Raw genomic sequence first — 21,281 nt, 5'->3', positions numbered from 1 at the left:
GTGTAGTGTTCAAAGCAATGGGCTGGGAGTCAGGAGACTTGAGCTCCATTGCTGGCTTGGCTGCTGACATACTGTGGATGAATCATTTAATCTTCCCGTGTCTTGCATCTGAAGAAGGGAGGTTCTTACCCACCAAAGCTTATGCTCCCAATACTTCTGTTAGTCTTAAAGGTGCCACAGGACCCTCCGTTGCTTAATCTTCCCTTGACTCAGTTTCTCCATTTTACAAATGGGGCATAAAGGCACTGACCCAGCTTTGTAAAGTACTTTGACGTGGTTGTTTGAATGATGCTCTGGAGATGCAAAGCAGAGGATGGGTATAACAGTGCTCATTGCAAATGAGTGGTTGCTAGACCTTTTCCAAATAGAAAAACCTTTTAAAGCGAGAGAATGGATGAAGAAGTCTCAGCATTTCTTTTGATTGTTTTGATCACCGGGAAATATTTTGCAGCTTTCCGAAGTCACCGAGAAGAGTCTGACCCTGAACAGCGCAGTCAATCGCCTTCAAACTTTTCCTTGCATATTGGGATCAAAACAAGAGGTAAAGAGAAACCCGTGTTGTTGCTGTTGAGAGGCTCCCCCCTTTCAGTGGCAGGAAATTTCTTTCTTGACGGCAGGTTGTTATTTTCTCTGAGGAGTTTAGTAATTAGCTAGATGACATGCCCCGTATTACATGTAGAAGCTTGGCTACAAAAGCCTGCGTGTAGAGGAAGCAGCCTGGCTTGGCTGAGACACACACAACAGACAAGACATAGCTGGATCTTGACCTCTGAACATGCAGAAGGATCACTGCTGAAGTGGGTTTTTTTATTGTTGGGTGCGCTGTAGACTGCCCTGGTTTGTCTTTAGTAAGAGCCACCTGAACTTCAGACCCCTCCCCGCTCCCTTTGCAACAGATTGCAGCTTGCAAAAGGATCTGCTTCAGTGTGTGTGTGTGTGTTTGTTTGTGTGTGTGTGTTGCCTGGAAAAGCGTGAGCCATCTTTTGGGAAACGCCAACTACTGAGTGGATCTATGAGGCTGCTTCCTTGTTTTCTAGTTTAAAGAAACTTTCCCTACGTGGAGTCCAACTCCTGAAAGTGACCTTTGCGGGAGGCTGGCTGGGATCAGAGGGCAGGAAGGCTCGGGAGAAGAGGAAACCTGGAGCACCAGCAAGGAGGCTGGAAGGCGGCTATTGGAAGGAACTCGTGCGGCTGTTGTTGTGGGATGAGAAGCCGCCAGGCGCCGGCCGCGGTCCCTGTGTGTTTGACAACAACCTCTCCTGGTCCTGCCGGGGCAGTGTGCGGGAGAGCTCTGCCAGCGACAAGGTAATTCCTCCCTTTCTCTTTCTCCTCGCCTGTAAACGGCCGAGCCCTGAACGTGACAGACTCGCACAACTTCTTCTCCTTGTTCGGGTCTCTTTGCAAATGAATGAGCGCAGCCCGTGGACTCTCTCCGGACGCTTTGATTTCCGGCGCTTGGCTAATGCAAAGCGGGGTAAACAGGCAGTGGTCCCTTCTCGACTTTCCTTTCCCCCTTCCCTAGCTGCAGTGGGCTCCGGATCAGACCCTCAACCCAGCACATCACAATCCTCAGCGGGCCCAATCCAGCCCCGGGGGACCTCCAGGGAGGTCTGGCTCACCCAGGACTGTCCTGGTCTTGAAAGGAACAAGGATCTGCCCAGCTGCACTGGGGTCAGAGCCAGGTCCGTGCGGTGCTGGGCTGGGGGGCGAGTTTGCTGGGTGTGAAGCGCAGTGGCTTTTCTCCTGAACTCCAGGCAGACAGGGGAAGGGTGAGGGTGTTGGCAGGTTATGAACCGACTGCCTTTTGCTTTAAGCATGCCGGATTCTCTCTCCTTCTTTTCCTTTTAAAGAGATTAGGGGGTCAATAGAAATCTATGTTCAGGGGCATGGTTAATATACTTTGCACACATGTGACGATATGAAAGTGATCGTATGACCTTAAAAAGGAGTTTAAACCCATCAACGGGACAGCCACACACAGTCACATGAATAGGCCCTATGCCACAGTCCTTACTCACCCCAGCAGACTTTACTCGCCTGAGTAATCCCATAAGAAATGACTTGGGTTTGTGAAGGTTGTGAAATCAGACTCGTCCATTGTGGCTGTACACAGATATTGATCACAAATTCTGTAACGTTAAAGGAACCAACCTTGCAAATGAATTGATTTCCTCTGCCCTCCAACAGATTATACATAATACATTATGCCACTCTCTTGAGCAAATACCTGCAAGAGAAAGAGGTCTTTTTCAAAGTATACACTTTCTAGGCATTACAGTCAAATGTATTTTGAATTCCAATTGTCAGAGGACCCAAACTGAGCAAAGTCCATGTATGATTTGCCACAAACCATAGAGCATAAAGTAATATAAAGAAATCCTTGCACATTAATTATGGGAGAGAATAACGAGTTTAAAGAAAAAAGATACTTCCTAGACTGGGCCAGATTCTGACCTCATTCTGAGCTTACATTTGTATAACTCTACTGACTTCAGTGAGGTGACTTACTGGTGTAAATAGCATTAGACTCAGGCCTTGTATTTTACTTACTGAGGGGCTGATCCAGAGCCCATTGAAGTTGAGGGGAATATTTCCATTGGCTTTCATGGGCTTTGGACCTTTTCTTGAGGTCTCAACCCTGCAGCCCTTTCTCATGTGGGTAGTCCCAATAAAACCAACAGGAAAAGTTTCCCAAGTCAGATTTACTCATGTGAGTAATGTTTACAAGATCAGATTAATAGGTTCCTGTTAGATTGTATGTTCAGATATCCGCCTTTGCTTATGCTGTAGGTTATATGTTAACATTTATTAGGAATAATATTTCAAAATATAATAATAATATAATACAATAACTAACTTTTAAGATGACGCTTCACATTTTCTCTCTGCTAATGGCAGACTGATTCCCCCCCAGTCCCCCAGATTTAGTTACTGCTGTTTGCAAGAAAATCAGAAAGCTTCTATTTTTAAACAAGGTTGGTCTACTGTACGAATATTAATGTTACACAGGTCTGAAAGGCTGTGCTGATTACAGGCTATTAAAATCTAAACGCTTGATATGGTGAACTAGGTCTAAACTTGCTGTAACTGTTTAAATCAAGTATTCATGGAATGCCAGTCACTCCCTCCATGATATCTTGAGCGATTGGCTCTGGGGAAATGGGAGAAGAAAAAAAGGGCCAATTTTATCTCAATGAAAATATCCTAACCAGTGTCTGACTATGGGGTAGTCTGATTGGAGACTCTTTGAGGGCCTGATTCTGCAGTCCCTGCTGACACCAGGAATCTGGTTGAAATCCGTGGGAATGCTTGTAAGAGCAGGATTTGGCCTGTAATCAGACAACTGTCTGGATTTAGGCCAGAATGGAGTCTTTGAGCTGTCCCCAGCCTGTCTCCTTATTGCAGTAGGAATTGCTAAAAATCTACATATTGTTCAACCCAATGTGTGAGATCTGTGCATCTTTGAAATAGATAGATATCTTTTTAGTTAAGGCCATGGAGAATATACTGTGAGGAGCAATTCTGGTAGAGCAATTAATTATCTGAGCAGAGAAGTCTCTCGACCACACTTCTCTGGTTCTATCATGGCCTAAGACAATGGGCCAAATCCTTGTGCCTTCATTGACACCGGTGGAATGTCATGGGTGTAACCGAGGGCAGAATCCGGCCCCCGGCTTCTGTGTTTGTAGAGGTTGTTGCTTTCCGAAGCCTAGCTTTGTTACTTATTGCTAGCAGGGCTGAAGACGGTAGCTTTGTTGATTAGCGAGTTTGCATGCAGTGCATCCCCTGGTGGGTGAATAGATTTTAAGAAATGTTGTCCTAGCTCATTTCTTTTGGTTATTTTGCTCATGTGCCAGGCCTGGTTTATTGGAAGAAAGACCTTGGTTGAAGTCCTACTACAGCAAGAACACCAGTCTGCTGTAATTGTAGCATGCACATTGTTTGAATGAAGGGGTTGTTGATGGTTCTCATTCAGGCCAATGTAATAGATTCCCTTCTAGAATCTATGGAGCAGATGGGAAAAGCTGCCTGATGTGTAAAGAGGAAGAAGCAGGTGCAGCTGTCCAAAGGGGGGGGGAAAAAAAAAAAAAAAAAGTGTGTGCGCGCGTGCACACGCAAACAAAGCAGACAGAAAGATGGCATTGTCTCAAGCATGAAAATTGCACAATGAAGTGCTGAAAAATTGAAAACACTGGGTGACACTCCAGCCCCACTGAAGTCAGTAGGCCTCTTGCCATTGATTTCAGTGGGGCCAGGATTTCACACAGTGGCTGTGCAAACTGAAGCTGAACTTGTTCAGCTGATCACTGATGGGTTTAACAGGTCTTGGCAGCATTACATAGGCCATGTTATCCACCAAGATGGACTGGGGACTATGTAGCTAAGTGGGTGGGAGACTTAGCTATTTTTCCAGGGCAGGACCATTCTTTCAGGTCTGCAGGTCTCCTCTTCATAAGTTTCTTCAGCCTATATAGTGTTGTATCCTGTATGGTACAAGGCTGGCCAAAATGTTTTGAACAAACAGGTTTTTTGGTGGCAAAATGGCTCTTTATTCAAAATTGAAAATGTTCACCAAAGACTGTCCACTTTTGAAATCTTTCACAACCTTTTTTTGATATGTTTTGTTTACGATTTTTCATGTATTGATTTCCCCCCTCCTTTCCTATTTCCCTTTTATTTTGTTCCTTTTTTCCTCTTTCCACGGTTATTTTCAAAAGTGATTACAAAAGAAACAAAAAACAAAACAAAAACAACAACAACAAAAAAAAACACCTGAAAAATAGAAAGAGGAGTAAAAGAAAAGAAGGAAAAATGAAAATCAATAAATGAAAAAAAATCCAAAAATGACAAAATCTGAGTCCACTTTGAACCCTGTGAAACAAAAACAAACTGGATTTTTTTTGCAGATTTTTTTGCAATCCAAGTGTCTGAGCACTGAGTGTCCTCAAACTCCTGTTGATTTCAGTGGGATTGGGGAGCTCAGCAACTCCTAAAACTGGATCCATTGGTTTTTTGACCAGTCCCACTCTCTCCAAGAGCCCAAGTTCTCCTATTTAACTGTTTAATAATTACTTATTCCAAGAGTCTTCTTTAAAGTTCCAGTGCCATTGAGAAATTGGTAGCATGTATTCTTTGCTTTTTCTTAACGAAAAGTGTGCATGTGGGGTGATAACTGCATTTTAATTTTCTTTACCTTGGCATAGGGTGGATGCAGAGTATGACCTTGACATGGAACTCAGTTAATACTGCTCCTGGTCAGCCAGCTGCATGTTTGTTATTGCCCCGTGGGAACTAAACGCGCTGCTTCTACAGTGACCTCCTCCACTCACCAGATCCCTGCCAACTCAAGCTGCGAGTGAGCCAGTCTGGGATTTGAACTCGTGTCTCCAACATGGTGGCACACTGCCAGCTGTGTTTCAGTTTTTAAATGCTGTAGACTTTTAGTTTTGCTCTTTAGGGTTTGTCTTATTTGTCAGGACTTTTGAGGTCAAAGATGGGTCTAGCGGATGTACGGAGCTGTGGGCGTAGGAGGGGTGTAGGCATTTTTGACCCTCCTTTTAAAAATCTGGCCCTTGAATTCTTATTGCTGAATTACAGTCTGAAGAATAGAGGTTTATTTTTCTGCTTGTCGCTGACATTTTGGACACGATTTTGTTAGAGAAGGCCTTTAATTCTCTTTTAATTGACAGATTCACTGCAGATTTGCTCTTTTTTTATGACCCATAAACTCCAGTTATTAATGCCATAAGGTGACATTTTACAAACATTGCAAAGCATGTCCGTGGCATGTGAAACAACTTTGTTGGTCTCAGCTTGATAATTAATGGGCATTAATCCATGTCTGAAACCCACCATGCTTCTCTGCAACCAATGTCTGTAGTTTTCTGCTTGGGCAAGGTCTGCAAATGCACAAGCTGTATAACAAAATTACTTTTCACTTGTGGGGTGGGGAACCTGCTCAGAGCTCAAGTCATTGTCCAGGGGGGTGGTCTCTGGAGCTTTCTGATCGGAAGGCGCTGCCCAGTGGATACAACAGACTCCAGCTACCACCCTCGTCACTCTCTATTGTTCCTCCTCTGTCTGTTAAGATGAAAGAGGAGCTGAGTGGCATTATTTATTTTTTATGATGCCATTTAAAACACATTTCCTAGATGTCTGCTGGTGAACGACTGCTTTGACCTAGGTTTGGTTCTCATATCTTCATGTACTGCTACAATGTTTTCGCGGATCATTTTTTTCTTCCTGTTATCCCATAAAAAGAGGAGATGGTGCAAGCTACGCACACAGTCTGTACAGATCTCCTGCCAGTTCATGCACAAATTCCTCTCTTTCAGCTGCATCCCGTGAACCTCTGCCTTTGCTCCTCCTGATCCACACCAGAAATGACAGGTTAATAAAACACTCCAGTGGCATTCGGCAAATGGCATCAAGGTTGTGGCTCCTTTGTGGGATTTGTCCTCTGAAATTCTTCCACCAGCCCCAATTTCCTTCCTGCTCTGGAGCCTCCATTGTGGTGAACCTCCCGGCCCCCAGTGAGGGCTGGACATGACTCCCATCATCGGTACTGCTCTGAATGTAGACTAGAGGGGATCACACTGGGCCTTCAGGGATGAACACCGTGTTCTTGTAATTCTTCCAGCTCCTTCTAGCCCAGATAAGGAAGGGATCGAAGATTAGACTCAAACACCGATCCTTTGCATGGTGTTACAATAGGGTACCACTAGACTTTGGCTTGGGATTGACCTATATAAGGCTAGTCATGTTGCCCTTACTCATCTGAGTTGTGTCATTTAACCCTCCACTCACCAGATCCCTGCCAACTCAAGCAGAGAGAGACCCGGTCTGGAATTTGAACTTGAGTGGCACACCACCAGCTGCGTTTCAGTTTTTCAATGCTGTTGACTTCTAGTTTTGCTCTGTAGGATTTCTGATTCATTTGACTTTTGGGGTCAAAGACGGATCTAACCGACGTGTGGATCCGTGGGAGTGGTAGGGGCATGCACATTTTTGTGGGCGCATTCACATGAATATGGGTCTGCTCACATGAGGAAGAGCTGCAGGATCAGGTCTTTATCAAATTGGGTAGTGATGGACTTGCCGAAACAGTGTGTAATTAAATAGCAGGAACACACAAACACACATATTGTAGTGCTGGTATTGTATTATGTACTGCTTCTTTAAGAGGAAGCCTTGGTCGTTTCTTGTATGGGAAGGGGTCAGGGTCTGCTGTGAGGCCATAGAGCAGAGGTTGGCAACCTTTCAGAAGTGGCGTGCCGAGTCTTCGTTTATTCACTCTAATTTAAGGTTTCACATGCCAGTAATACATTTTAACGTTTTTTAGAAGGTCTCTTTCTATAAGTCTATAATATATAACTAAACTATTGTATGTAAAGTAAACAAGGTTTTTAAAATGTTTAAGAAGCTTCCTTTAAAATTAAATTTAAATGCAGATCCCCCCGGACTGGTGGCCAGAACCCGGGCAGTGTGAGTGCCACTGAAAATCAGCTTGCGTGCCGCCTTCGGCACACGTGCCATAGGTTGCCTATCCCTGCCATAGAGTCTGGAGCTGACTGCCACGCAGACCAGGCTGCTGCTGGGTAGCTCCTTTTATCAAGCCTGAAGCCCACATGAACCCCAAAGGATCAGTGAGAGCTGCAAAGTCCCTCCCCGTTAAGAATGTGGTTGGGGCTAGCTTACCCCGTGCACGAACCTCCTGAGACTGAGAGTAGCACAGGAGTCCCCGGAGCACAGGCAATGGGAACCCATTGTCTGTTTGCGTTTCTCAGATTTGGGGTATCAGCCAGCAAGTTCGTCCCAGCCACACACCCTCCCTGTTAAGAACCATGTTTGTCTCCTCATTCCTTTATTCCTGGTCCAAACACAGAGGCCCTGTTTAGACTAGGGAACTAGGTAGAGGTTTTTTTGAACATGAGTTTGCACCTAGCATAGACATAGGTTAGCACCTGTATTAGCTGGCTGTGGACGACTCAATCCAGAGTCTAGAGTCTCCCTAGCACTGTTAGAAACGACATCACTATCCTACAGGACTGAACCTCACACCCTTAGGTAGTAATTGGCAATTATGTAGCTCTGATCAAAGCACTGCCCAGAGATGGGTATCATTATCCTCTGTTCACTGATAGCTGCTTTCTGCCTCAGTTTCCCGAAGTAGGTGGCTCAGGTTGCTCAGTGAATTAGTGTCAGAGCTCTGCTTAAAACCTATTTCTCCTATTCAAACCACTTAGACAACATGGCTTCTCAGTGATCAATCTCTCTGTTTTTTGAAAGTTTTTTTTTCTCCTAACATATCAGTATAAATTGGGAGCAGCCAGGCTTGATCTGGTTTGAAAACACTCAAGATTTCTAGGCATGTGCAAGTCAGTTGCTGGATCTTTCAGTAAGTGACTGAAACTGGCCAGCTGGGCTGGGTCCAGGAATTCTGAACTGAACGCAGAAGGCTTCTGCGACGATGCGGGGTGATGATAAGCCAAGTTCGGGTCTTGGAGCCGATTGTCTAGCCACGTTCCTCTTGGTGTTTCTGCAAGTCTGTGGAGAGCGACTGCTCCGGAAGTGATTAACATGATAAAAGAGCAGAACCCTCTGATGCTGCCTGTAACTGAGCATCAAAGAATTTAGCCTGGGTACTTGTAGACAAATGAATGCCTCTTAACCGACATTGGTGAGGGAACACCAACAATTGTAGTACAACAATACTGTGTGTCACATGGTTTCTGTCCCTCTGTCGGGCGGGGAGAGGGGAGGAAATACATCAGCTGGATTTTGGAAAAATGAAAGGCACAAACATTTACTGTAAGATATTGTAAGCGGAGCCAGAAAGGCATTAATAGAATAGAAAGCTTCCTCTGCATTGGGAGAGAGTCAGTATTTGGATACTTCAGGAATAGGCCATCTAAGAAAAAAGATGTCTGACTGGATAGCTAGAGAGATGAGGTAATGGTCTGGCTGACCTGAGGGGTCTTTTCTTTCTCTGACTCTTTGCATTATAAGGCCACACCTAAGAGGAGGCTTCAAAGCTGCGAACTCCATCGGGAACATCCTAATCAATCCCTGAATGCAGAATGGCAGGTAGAGAGGTGTGACTGTGTGTGGGGTGATTCTACGTACAGGTAAGAGCACAAAACATCAGATGACTCTGAGGCAGAGTCGGAAGTGTGGATGTACATTACCTTGGATAGTCATGCTCAGGAGAGCCAGAATTATTAAAACAACCATATCCTGTAATAACGACCTGGCAGGGACCATCAAGAAAAGGGAGTTTTTCTGCAGGAGGTGGGAATAGGTGTGGGATGCATGTGAGGCTTCCGACTGTCTTAATTTTCATCTCATTCACTCAGTGGGATTCAGACACCACCACGGCAGGCAGCATATAAAATCTGAGAGAGATGGATAGGGATGCCTCTGTGAGTAAGGATTTGGCCCATACTACAAGGGCATGGCAGGAGGCAGTGAGAAAGGTTCTCATTAATGTCACGTTTCGAGGTGGTGTTGAGGTCCAGAGTTCCACTGGCACAGTAGAGGGTGACAGCCGTGGAGTCCAGAATTGCACCACACTATGTTCACAGCTCCAAGCCCCTTATACCAAATTTTTTCTAATTAGAATAATGCGGTTGGATGGGAGAGCTCTTCATAACACAGGACTCTGAGCAGGATATTGGCAAGATCAAAATCATCGTTTTAAAATAAAGTCCTTCCCTGTGTCATTAATGACCCCCTACATTAATCAACTCGAAAGAACTTTAAAAATCTAATGTACTTGTCACCACTGAAGCTATTTGTTTGCTATTTCCCCTTCCCTTGGCTTGCTCAGCTCCCCTTTTCTGCTTATAGTCAGTTCCATATTCCAGTTATCATGTAGGAGTTCAATATGCTGATGCGTTTTGGGGTTTCTAGTGCTGAAGAGCTAGGCTCAGATTAAAACAACCATCAACCATTTGCATCTGATTTGGCACATTACATGCAGGGCCAGATTTCCAATTAGGCCCAGTAGGCACTTTCCTAAGGGCACTGGCAATCTAGGGGCACCTTACCTCTCTAAAACTGTGTGCAACATGAAGGTCAGCTGTAGGCAGGGGGGTGCTGAAGATACTGTGCCTAGGGGCACGTAAGGTGTAAATCTGGCCCTGATTACATGCCTGGACCTGTATTGTCGAGGGATTATTCTATTGTTAAAAATGAGGGTAGTATGTTGGGCATCCTTGCCGTGCAGTAGGGACCTGGATTCTGATCTCAATTACGCTGGTGAAATCAATGGAGTCACCCCAGATTTACACCAAACAGCTGAGATCAGGATCTGGCCCCAAGTATTCCGATTGAGATGTCCATTGGCAGAGACAGGGAAACTATAGAGGAATCAAAATTATGGGCTGCTCTAATGGAATAAAAAGCTGCTCTCCCCCCTCCTCCCCCACCCCCCGCAAGCCCCAACATAATGTTTTCACAAGGATTGTGTAAGGTAGTGGAATATCCGTGAGAGAAACCCATATCCAGATGTTCCAAACTACTCAGTGTGGTAATTAATTATCCACACCCGTTTCCAGACTGAATAGTGTCTCTTTCTATCAGCCAGAGCAGTTTTGCTGGGCTAGGCTTCAACGCAAAGCCTCTCTGCTCTTTAACTTCCATGGCTGTAGAACTGATGTCCCCAAGAGCCTGGGAGGGGTCGCCCTGCCCTGGTGCATTGCTGCCTTTCTTGTGTTAGTAGTTTTCCACAGTGACATGTTTCTTCTGCTCTGTTGTACAGGAAATTCTAGTTGTTGGAGCCCATTCTTACAACAGGTCTATTGTCTGGGGCAGGTTTTTGAGACGAGGGTTCAGGTTTTGCTGGCACCTACAAATATTTTGGCGTTGTAAAGGGACACTTGTCAAGTACTTTAAACTTGAGATGGGCCCACATTTGGGTGCAGTTCTGAACAACCTAGAAGCTTCCGAGGTGTTTGGATCTGGGGCTTTGATTCAGGTTTCGTAGACAGTTTAAAGTAGATCTGCACATGAATGTTCCCAGTGAAACCCCAGCCTCCTGCGACTCACTGGGTTCAGTTTTCAGTACAAACGGGGGTTGCTCAGGTTCCTTGGGAGAGTCCCCAAGGCTCATGAGTATTTGGAGCCAAACTGGAGTTGGTTTATGGTCTCGCATTGGAATCCTGTGGCTCTTGCAGCTTTGCGTGGTCCTGCTCGAGCCTGACACGCAGGGCAGTCAAACCAGACTGATGGCGAGGACAAGAGTCACATGAGCACCTATGGAATTACCTGAGTCATGTGGCTTGAGCAGAAAGCCACCTACTTTAGTTATGTCATAAAATGGGAGAGAATGTACCCTGGATTGCCAGGGCAAAATTTGCCACTTGGATCCATGCAGCAGATCTGTAGGACATATCCTGCTCTGGTTCTACAGACCGTTAGCATAAAACACTTGACTCCTGGGTTTCACTTTCAGCTCTGCCGCTGCCTTACTGTATTAGCTTGAAGGCCCATTAACTGTCTGTGCTTCAGTTTCTCTGTCTGTAAAATGGGGCTAGTATTCACATTGCAGGGTGTTGTGGAGCTAAATTAAAGACAGCAAAATGCTTTGAGATCCTCTCTTGAAAGGGTTTATATAAATTCCCAGGATTCAGGCTCTAACTGTTGGTTATGAATAGAAAGACTCTCTGGATTTGAAGTTTGCAGCACTCTGTTTCCAAACCTGTACCATACAAATGCCAAATGTTCTCCCTCATCAAAATGACTCATGTGGTCAGCAGCCCCCTATGTTGCTTTCAAGGCATTGCCTACCTACGCACTGGCAAAAGCAGAAGAGTTTGATGTCTTCACTGTGGGTCTGGTGCTGTGTTCCTCTCTGCAGGAACTGGGTCTTGGTCTCTGTGCTGATTTCCCAGGCTCACTCTGTCTTGCGGGATTTTTATTTTTTGGCTGGTGTCCAAAACTAAGGAAAGCACCAGACAACCAGGGCAGGTGTAATGATTCTGTGTGAAAGCTACATGCATGACATTGTTCAGCTGGTGTCATGCCAAGGCAGCATTAAATGTGGTATTTCCCAGGGCTTTCTCAAACCCTGCATCCAAAATCAGTGTTCTCGCTGCACTTTGAAAGCCACAGGCAACCAGGCCCTTCCCAGCTTTGCACAGATGAATTATGTGGAAAGGGGCTGCTGCCTTTAGCACCCAGTAGCGAAAGCTTCCAAAGACCTGATCTGTGTTGGACGTGAATTTGCTACTTAGGGCTTGTCAACACACAGAAATAGCACTGAAATTGGTTTAGTTAAATTAGTGCAATTCCTATGTGTGGGTACTCTCATATCAGCTTAAAACTGGTTTATGCTGGTTAAGTTTACACTTTGAAATTTACCAACATGAGCTAAACTGACAGAAGCCGCGTCTAAACGGATATAAGAGTGTCCCCACACGAAGGTGCTCCATCTAAAATCGCACCTGGAGTTGAACCAGTGCATCTGTGTGTGTAGAACAGGCCCTACAGGGAATCTGAATAATTCTTCCAGGGCAGGGGAGAAGGGTAGCTGTGCATGTGCCAGTCTTTCCAAGGAGATTTTACACAGCAGCGCTGGTTGAGTTCACAGGACACAGAGTAAGTACTGCCAAAACAATTTCTTCCTGTTATTACTCCCCAAGTCACAAGCACATTTGATAAGGGCCTTTCACATAAGAGCCTGGTTTCTCAAGGGTGCTCTGCTAATCCCAGGGGAGCTCTTTGGAACAACAGTTCTCAAGACTCTCTTTCTTTCGCCCTCAAAAGTCTCCCGTTTGCTGCAACCAACTGACACTCACCTTCCATCCCCATCAGACTGTAACACTTTCCTTCCCATCCCATTGCTGCTTCCTTCCATTATCCATTTCACTGCAGTGCTTACTCCCACTCATTTCCCTTTCTTCCTTTTCCCAGATACTACCTTTTTCCACACACCCCTCACTATCACAGGTCTGGAAGAATAACATACTTGTTTCTTTTCCACATCTAAATTTCTGTCCTGTTCTCTTCCCCACTGCTGGTAGCATCCCTTGTTTCCCCCTCTGCCTGCGTGGGAGTTGCTGTAGTCCAGTCTTGGAATTGGGTCTTGAAATACTTTGTATGAATGATGCTGTATACCAATAAGTTGCACTGTATTTAAATAGGAAAAATGGCATCTAAATAGGCTTGGCAGAATTTAATTTTTATTAAAAAATATTTGATGATAATATTGATGCTTATTTTTAAGTATTTTGTAAAGATTTTTCTTTATTTAAATTTTCACAGTCATGTGGAATGATGGGGTGGTCAACATTAAATGTCAAAGCGTACAAAGTAAATATCCTTAAGTCAAACTGTAGTCAGTTCTCAAGCAGCATTTTTCTTACTTTGCCTCTCTGTAAATTTCAATTATTGTCAATGGAAACATTTTTTCATTGGTTTGTGTGTGTATGGTGAAATCTGACAATCACCAATAAAAATCTAATCCTTCCAAGCCTGCTTCTAAAGGGTAGCAATGAAGTGTTTTGTCTTTGATCTATTTCATAAAAACATGAATTTATTCAAAAGAAATGTGAAATCAGGTGGAAAAAATAAACTGGGTCACATCCGTTTAAGGTTTCTCCAAAGCCAACATGTGATTTTTTGATCGATTAGTCGATTGGTTATTTTCAAGCATTTTCTCATGAATTACCTACTGTTTGTTTGCCAGAACAAATAATTATGGGGGCCCAAGTGCATTCTGCATTGGGATAAATTAAAATGGAAGCCCATAAATCTTTGCTAGGTACCAAATGCCCTGTGGGTTTGATCCAACTCCCATTAAGTCAGTGTTAGGCTTTCAACTGACTTTAGTGGATGCTGGATCAGGCTGTAAGGGAATTGAAGGTGCTCGTCACTTCCCCAGATCAAGTCCCATGTTTTCTGCTGCTTCCCAATATTGTACATTAGCAGGTTTTTCCCACTGGCATAAAACAGGATGAAGAACGATGCCTTGATCTCAGATTCCATTCTGGATCCCATTCTGAAAATGAATACCAATGTTTTGGCTTTGATTGTGGTACCATATGTGTACCCAGTGCTTTACAGGTAGAGTAGATCCAAACACCTACACTCTAAAGGCACAAGTGGATATAATGCAGAACGAATGCAGTTGTGTGCAGTTTTCATAGGCGGAATGCTCAGCAAACTGGGTTAGAATTTTGAAACATCCAATGTACTTGATAGACATTTGATGTGCAACTTCAGTGACCTTTCATCAGCTCTATTGTCATTTGTGTGGATTTCTGTCTTTTAGGAGATGGTGTTGGACAGGAGTCAAGTGATTCATACATGTTTAGATGGAAATATCTACATCTGCTGTCCCCAAAATGCTTAAGGGACAGTATCAGGTTAAAAACCCTGAGCCTAACTGTCCTTTCCCTCCTATTGGTTTTACACTGATGCAACCCCTGTGATGTCAGTGGAGTTACTCCTGATTTACACTGCTGTACATGGGACGATAATCAGGCCACGTGCTTTTTAACATTCCTTGCCTATGTTACACTGTGGGTTATTAAACGGCAATAAATTAGCACACACAATAGGGCTGCCCAGAAAACAAGAATTCTGTCCTGTGAAAAATTTCAAGGTTTTGAAATTTGTTTTTGTTCTACATTGAAATGAAAATGACAACTTTCAAAAATGTCAATGAAAAAACACGAGACACTGACCCACCCCAGAATTAGTCAGGATGGGTAGGATGGTGTCCCTAGCCTCTGTTTGCCAGAAGCTGGGAATGAGCAACAGGGAAAGGATCACTTGATGATTACCTGTTCTGTTCATTCCCTCTGAAGCACCTGGCATTGACCACTGTCGGAAGACAGAATACTGGGCTAGATACTTTGGTCTGACCCAGTATGGCTGTTCTTATGTATGTTCTTAATAGTCAATAGCCCTCATTCAGAACAGGGACTTAAACTTGGGTCTCTGACATCCAAGATGAGTAACCTAAACAGAGGGCTATTGGCTATTCTGGGGCCTCTGGCTCTCCCCCAGACCTGAGAAACCTTCCTAATAAAAGTTTGCTCAAAACCTATAATGTTTCCACAAAAAACACTTTGTTGAAAAATTCCTGACCAGTTCTATTACTGAAGTTCCTTTTTAGCTTGATGCTGTTTTGTCTATTGCTTGCGCTTCACTCAGTTTGGGCAGGATCCTAGACTAAGTAGTTTCATTTTGTTTTTGTCAGTTTCCCTTTCACTCACTGAGAAGATGCTGTTGTATTTGGATTTCTAGCACTTCAGGGGAAGGTTTTACCCAAAATGTTTTAATTGAAATAAAGACAAACCTCGAAAACACTTTGATTCCTATAGAGTTTTGTAACATTCCCCTTTAATTCATTTACAAAACCGAAGTGTGGATCCTAACTGATGAGTGTCCCTTTAAAGTGTGTCTCTGCCCTGGCAAAGTGACCCTGCACATGTGGCATTGTAAGACTCTGTGGCTGTGTATTAATGACTTCAGATCAAATTTGCTCAGTTTCTGAGTAAAAGGAAGATTTTTGTTAAATTGTATGCCACCACGGTGAGCTCAGCCTGGGAGCTGAAACTCAAGCTGGGTTCTTCAGTTGCACCTTGGTTAACAATTCTGTTAATGATGTTCTAGCTAGAATAGCTTTCACTCTATGCATCCGAAGAAGTGAGGTTTTTACTCACGAAAGCTTATGCCCAAATAAATCTGTTAGTCTTTAAGGTGCCACCAGACTCTTTGTTGTTTTTGTAGATACAGACTAACACGGCTACCCCCTGATACTAGCTAGAATAGAATCCCACTCACTCTGCCAGGACTGGATTGCCTCTGCGGTGCTAACAGACGGAAAACGCAGGAGAAAGTAAAGTCATTAAAATCAAGAGATGTGACTGAATATGCAACTTGGAGTAAGAAGATGCCACTGTTGCATAGCACGATTCAGAGTAGAACTGTGGTTTGAACCAGAAGCTCAGGTGATGTGAATACTTTGGAAGTCAATGTAGGTAGATGGATCTGGAGCTAGATGTTGCAGGACTATGGAGACTGTTTGGATTACAATCCTCCACTTGTTTAGAGAGCTCTGCAGTTGTGTGTTTGGCAACATGGTGATGCTGTTGCTTTGTTGCCTAATTACTCTATATGGCAGCAGCATTACCAGAATCTCGTGGCCTTTTCGTAGTCTCATTGTTCCAGCTATTTATTCTTTCATGAGTGCGACTTCATCACTGGTGGTCTGACAGCCAGCCAGCAATTTTCAAGGTGAGCACTTCTTTGTCTGCTAGGAGTGGGGTGGCAGATGGGCGGAGCAGAGAAGAGGGGAACATGAAAGAAATGAAAGGAAGAATAAAATAAACTAATAAAAATCCGACTGTGCAGATAATTTTCAAATAGAAAAAAGGGCTGAATTCCTCAGATAAGTTGTTCACTAAGAATAGTTTCCCCAGATCTAATGTAGAGAACTGTGCAAAGCAATATAGTGCCTGTAAACAAAATGATCATGGAAAAGATAGATCCCTTAAAGCAGCAGCCAAGTTTTCTTCCTGTTGTTTAATGCGTTTGACTTTGAATCTTCAGTTCATTTACATGTTTCATGCTGGTTGGTGCATTGATACTGTATAGCCAATAGATTGTATGGAACCTCCAGTGGGCCATCTCAGCCATCCCTCTGTGCTTTTGACACAATGCATAATTAACCTATGAAACCCATAGCCCCATGATACTATTAAGGCCAAGAGCCTAGCGTGATTCTAAAAATAATTAGACATGTATGTAGCACCACTCTCTGAGTTACATTAGATAGGAAAAAAGAACAGGAGTACTTGTGGCACCTTAGAGACTAACAAATTTATTTGAGCATAAGCTTTTGTGGGCTAAAACCCACTTCATCGGATGCATAGAATGGAACATCCGAAGAAGTGGGCTGTAGCCCATGAAAGCTTATGCTCAAATAAATTTGTTAGTTTCTAAGGTGCCACAAGTACTCCTGTTCTTTTTGCGGATACAGACTAACACGGCTGCTACTCTGAAACCTGTCATTAGATAGGAAAATACAGAGGGAAGGAACATAGATCATCATGCTTAAGGGCATAAGCCAATCTCTACCTGAGACCGTTAGGAAGAAACCTTTCCCATGGGCAGGTTATTCCATAACTGTCCTTTATTGGGATTCTTGCTCCTCCCTCTGAAGTATCTAGTTTTGACCATGGCAAGAGACAGCATGCTAGACCAGATGGACCATTGGTCTGATCCAGGCTGGCAATTCTTAAGTTCCTAACATTCAGGTAATTGAAATCAGTGGAGTTACGCCAGCAGCAAATTAGGTCTTGGCTGCTTAAATACCCCCTAATAAATGAGTATGTAGTTCTAGCCTTGAACCTCTCCAGTGATGGCCATTCCATAATCCCTCCGGGCAGCACGTCCTGACTGCTGGAAAAAGCGAAACTTTATTTAACTTGAATTTTGCCTGCTATAGCGAAAACCTGTTTCAGAAAATAGCAGAGTGCAAACCACCAAAAACCACGTAAAGGAACAGCCTTGTTAAAAGCTGTGATTAGGCTAATCTGCCTCTGGTCTGTACTGCTTCCCAGGTGGGGGAACACACAGGTGTGTGCTACGGCAAGACATTCATTGAATGACTTTCCTTTGCCCCAGCCCTCTGGTGTGATCTTGGGCAAGTCTCTTGGTCCCTCATCTTTACAGAGGGGGGATAATCTGTACCTTGCAGGGGTGCTGTGAGGATAAATATGCAGCAGATGTGTGAGATGCTATGGTGATGGGTGCCTTGTAAGTAGCTAAAATAAGTGAATAATTGTAGGCACCCAAATCCGCATTTGAGCAGTTAAATAGGAGGTCTGACTTTCAGAGGCATTGAGCACTGACTTCAGTCCCTCTGAAAACTGAGACACTCTTACATAGGTGCTGTGAAAGGAAGTTATTCTTTGAGAGCAGGGCAGGCTGGGAACACCCTCTGTAGGGTGACCAGACAGCAAATGTGAAAAATCGGGACAGGGTTGGGGGGGGGGCAGTAATAGGAGCCTATATAAGAAAAAGACCCAAAAATCAGGACTGTCCCTATAAAGTCGGGACATCCGGTCACCCTAACCCTCTGAGATATAAAATAAGAGATTTCCCAGAGGGGAGGCAGATTCTGGTGTGAGACAGACGGGCAGGCTCTGCAGAAAGGGGTCTAATGTGGAAATGCAGTTGGAGCCATGAATTATACCTGGTTTTCTTTTTTTGTATTTATTTGTCATTGCTAAAAACCTGAGATTTGGCCGTGTACCTCTCGAGCGCTTATAATCGCTAGATTCTAGGCTTTTGGGATACCAATGAAGCTGCATCACAGGTGCCTAACTAAGGATTTAGGTGCCTGAATTTTGGCTGCCAGGTTTGAAACTGTTGGCCTGTGCTAGCTGGAATGTTTCGCTGTGGAGGGAGAAATTATTTTTAAAAAATCAAAATAAAACATCCATATAAATGAAAATAAAGTTTAATAACTTCATCTTGCCCTGTGCTTGCAGGATGGTTCTTGTAGCCAACGTGAGCTGAGCACCACGGTGGCCCCTGTTATGAAGGGTAGGATTTCAGCCTTCAGGAGCTGTGGCCCAGAATGTTTATACTTGTCAGGTAAATGCTGTAACCCTTCCGGACTTTGGTTTTACATGACTGGAAGATGGAAAAGCAGCATTTCTGCTTTTATTGAACATGCTGTGCAGGTTGGAGGATAAGGGAGCAGGGTATGAGGAATGCCTATGGCTCCAGACCATTTAAGTTCCTATAAGGGCCATACGCTGCTCTTCTATATCCGCAAACCATTATTACTCTTCCTAAAGTCAAAGGGGGGAAGACATGTTCTCTCCTTGATGGATGAACGTAACACCTGCTGACACCAATGGGAGTTATACATGTACACTGAGAAAATAATGTAATAGTGTGTGGAGCAAATGGAAACCAGTGCAATGGCTTAACTACTGGTTTCTGTTCAGTGTGTTTTGCAGTGGTGAAGGAGGACAAGTGCACTGGGTTTGTGCATTGGCCTTTTCCCTGTGGAGATCTGCCTTCCAAGTAAAAATGGATTTGGTGGTCTCATATTCTCCTTATTTCTGTCTTGTGGCACAGTTAGCAGTCTGTGCCCACAATCGGCCCGAGGCTGGACAAGCCCAGAGTGCCACAGCACAGGACTGGTGTGCAATGGCAAAGCTATTGACAGGCATTGGGGCTGGGATAGCATTGGCAGCATTGTGTGGGGCCCTCAGCCGAATAGCAGAGGAGCTTCAGGCCAGGAACAAGGTGTACTGATAGAGCAGGGTGAGGATAAGGTTAACAGTCCTGGCTTGCACTGTTCATGGCTTTAGCTAGTCTGATTTTAGTCCCTCACTTTCAGCAGCAGTAAATTCACTCGCTGTCCAAGCTGAAAGAGAATAGTTGACGAGATTTAGCACAATACAGCAAAGCGCAGTCTGAAAAAGTACCTACTACATAGATCAAAATCCTCAGTTCTATGGCAGCTGATACAGGGAAGAGCTAGACTTTGTTCCATAATGATAATAAAGGCAACTTTTTTTTACTATATTCCCATGGCTAGATTTTTCTTCCTTAGTTGGGGAATTAATGTAAAATACTCTCCTGAAGGGCAGAAGAGATAGGGGATAGTCTGTGAAGGGCTGGCCAATGGATGTGATATAGCGGTGTTGGTCTGGAGACATTGCCTTCCTGATTTTCTTCCTGGCCTGCTGTCTTGCTGCATTTCCAACCCTTGGCTCTGAGCAGCTGAGTGCTTTACACTCCAGATTGTCAGTACATGCTTCTAGTCCGTCAGAACAGGGGGACAAAAGAGCATAAAAAGCCTGTCTGTAATGATGTTAATTGAACCTGATGTTGTTTCTTTACATTCAGACACAGATTCTGTCCCAGTCACCCAGCTCAGTGTGGCTGGCTCGAGCAGGGCTCTGATGTATGAAGAATGCAAACTGACAGGTCCCATTTACAGGGAAAAGTCACAACTGTGAGAACTTACAACAGCCATGCCAGGGGATTCAGAGGATGCCACTGTATCCGTTCCTCACTCCTGTTCAGGAGGCTTAAAGACCCGCCTGTTTAATTTAGTGCTGCTGTCAGGTTGGCATGATGGACTTGAGTCAAGGGAAGAACAGGATTTTTCCTCACATCTCAGATGATAGTGTGTGTGTGTGTGTGTGCGCGTGTATGTCTTGTGGCTGGCACCATTTGAAGAAGACATCATGAATTTCAACTGAACTACAAGGGGTGTAGGGTGACAGCTGTATGGGTGTCATTTTGTTGCACTGACCAGTGGTCACCATGGAAAAACAAACATCCACCAATGGTTACCACAGTGATGCCACAGCCTCCGCATACACGACAAAAGGAACTAGCTGTGGTGTCACAGGTACTAGGGTGCGATGACTGTGGGTGAAAGCTGATTATTTTTGTTTAAATGATGATTTAAGCACGGAAAGTGTGGAAGCCAGGGATAGCTTTATTGCCCATTTCTTCCTAATGGCGGTGGAGGAATGGTATAGAGTAGATTGCACTTTTACAGGCTGCCATCTGTGTAACTACGGTAAGTGCCTCCTGCCTTGTCAGCGATTAAGAAAGAGAGTCAGCTAATTTTTTCAATTATTATTCCTCTGCTTTGAAGCTCCAATAGTATAAATGCCAAATCAGATGTTTACAAACTCTCAGTAATTCCTAGGGGAAAGGAACTTGATTGGGGGCCGAGGGTGGGGAAACACGCCAGAACCCCAGCAGTGAGGTTTGCTCTCAAGAAACACGATCAGTTATTCACAGGCTGGTTTGTAGGCAACCTGGTGTAATGGTCTGAGCATATCATGAAACATCGGCATTTTCTGGGTTTGAATCCTATAGTTGCACCAATTCAGGGGATGACCTTGGTCAAGTTGCTACACCTCTCTATGCCTAAATTTCCCATCTGTAAAATGGGGATAATGGTTCTGATCTTCTTGACAGGGGAACATTAATGAACTAATGTTTGCATTGCTCTTTAGAAATATAAAGCAATATATAAGTATTAATGATAGTTACTCGTCAGTGGTGCAGTGGGAACTGATGGTTGATTTTCCAAAGCCATGCTAGGGTGGTGCTAGCATTACATTATACTAGGATTATTCTCAGTCACGCTTATACAGAAATTAGTATGAGGCAAGAATGGGCCAAATCACTACCATTCACCACGGTGCTATGACAAGCGTTTGATTACTATTTTTGATCACAATGCCATACTTAGGAGAAATCTAAACACGCGAGCACCGTGA

General features: G+C 44.1%; 1 protein-coding gene across 4 annotated transcripts in view; it reads left to right on the top strand.

Moving 5' to 3' along the window:
* Nucleotides 1-728: 728 nt before the first annotated feature.
* The window catches only part of ARHGEF9 (Cdc42 guanine nucleotide exchange factor 9), a 307,995-nt gene continuing 287,442 nt past the window's right edge, over nucleotides 729-21,281 (top strand). For 2 of the 4 annotated variants that reach the window (XM_054039990.1, XM_054039987.1), the window contains exons 1-2: nucleotides 730-797; nucleotides 1,038-1,305. The gene's annotated coding sequence lies outside the window, so the exon portion shown is untranslated. Of the gene's footprint in view, nucleotides 798-968; nucleotides 1,306-21,281 lie in introns of those variants that run through there. The other 2 variants (XM_054039989.1, XM_054039988.1) reach the window with 2 other exon arrangements.

This window comes from Malaclemys terrapin, chromosome 9 (assembly GCF_027887155.1).
Source record: "Malaclemys terrapin pileata isolate rMalTer1 chromosome 9, rMalTer1.hap1, whole genome shotgun sequence".
Classification (NCBI taxonomy): Eukaryota; Metazoa; Chordata; order Testudines; family Emydidae; genus Malaclemys; species Malaclemys terrapin.
The sequence above is the reverse complement of the archived record's forward strand: the minus strand, read 5'-3'. Positions and strand labels throughout refer to the sequence as shown.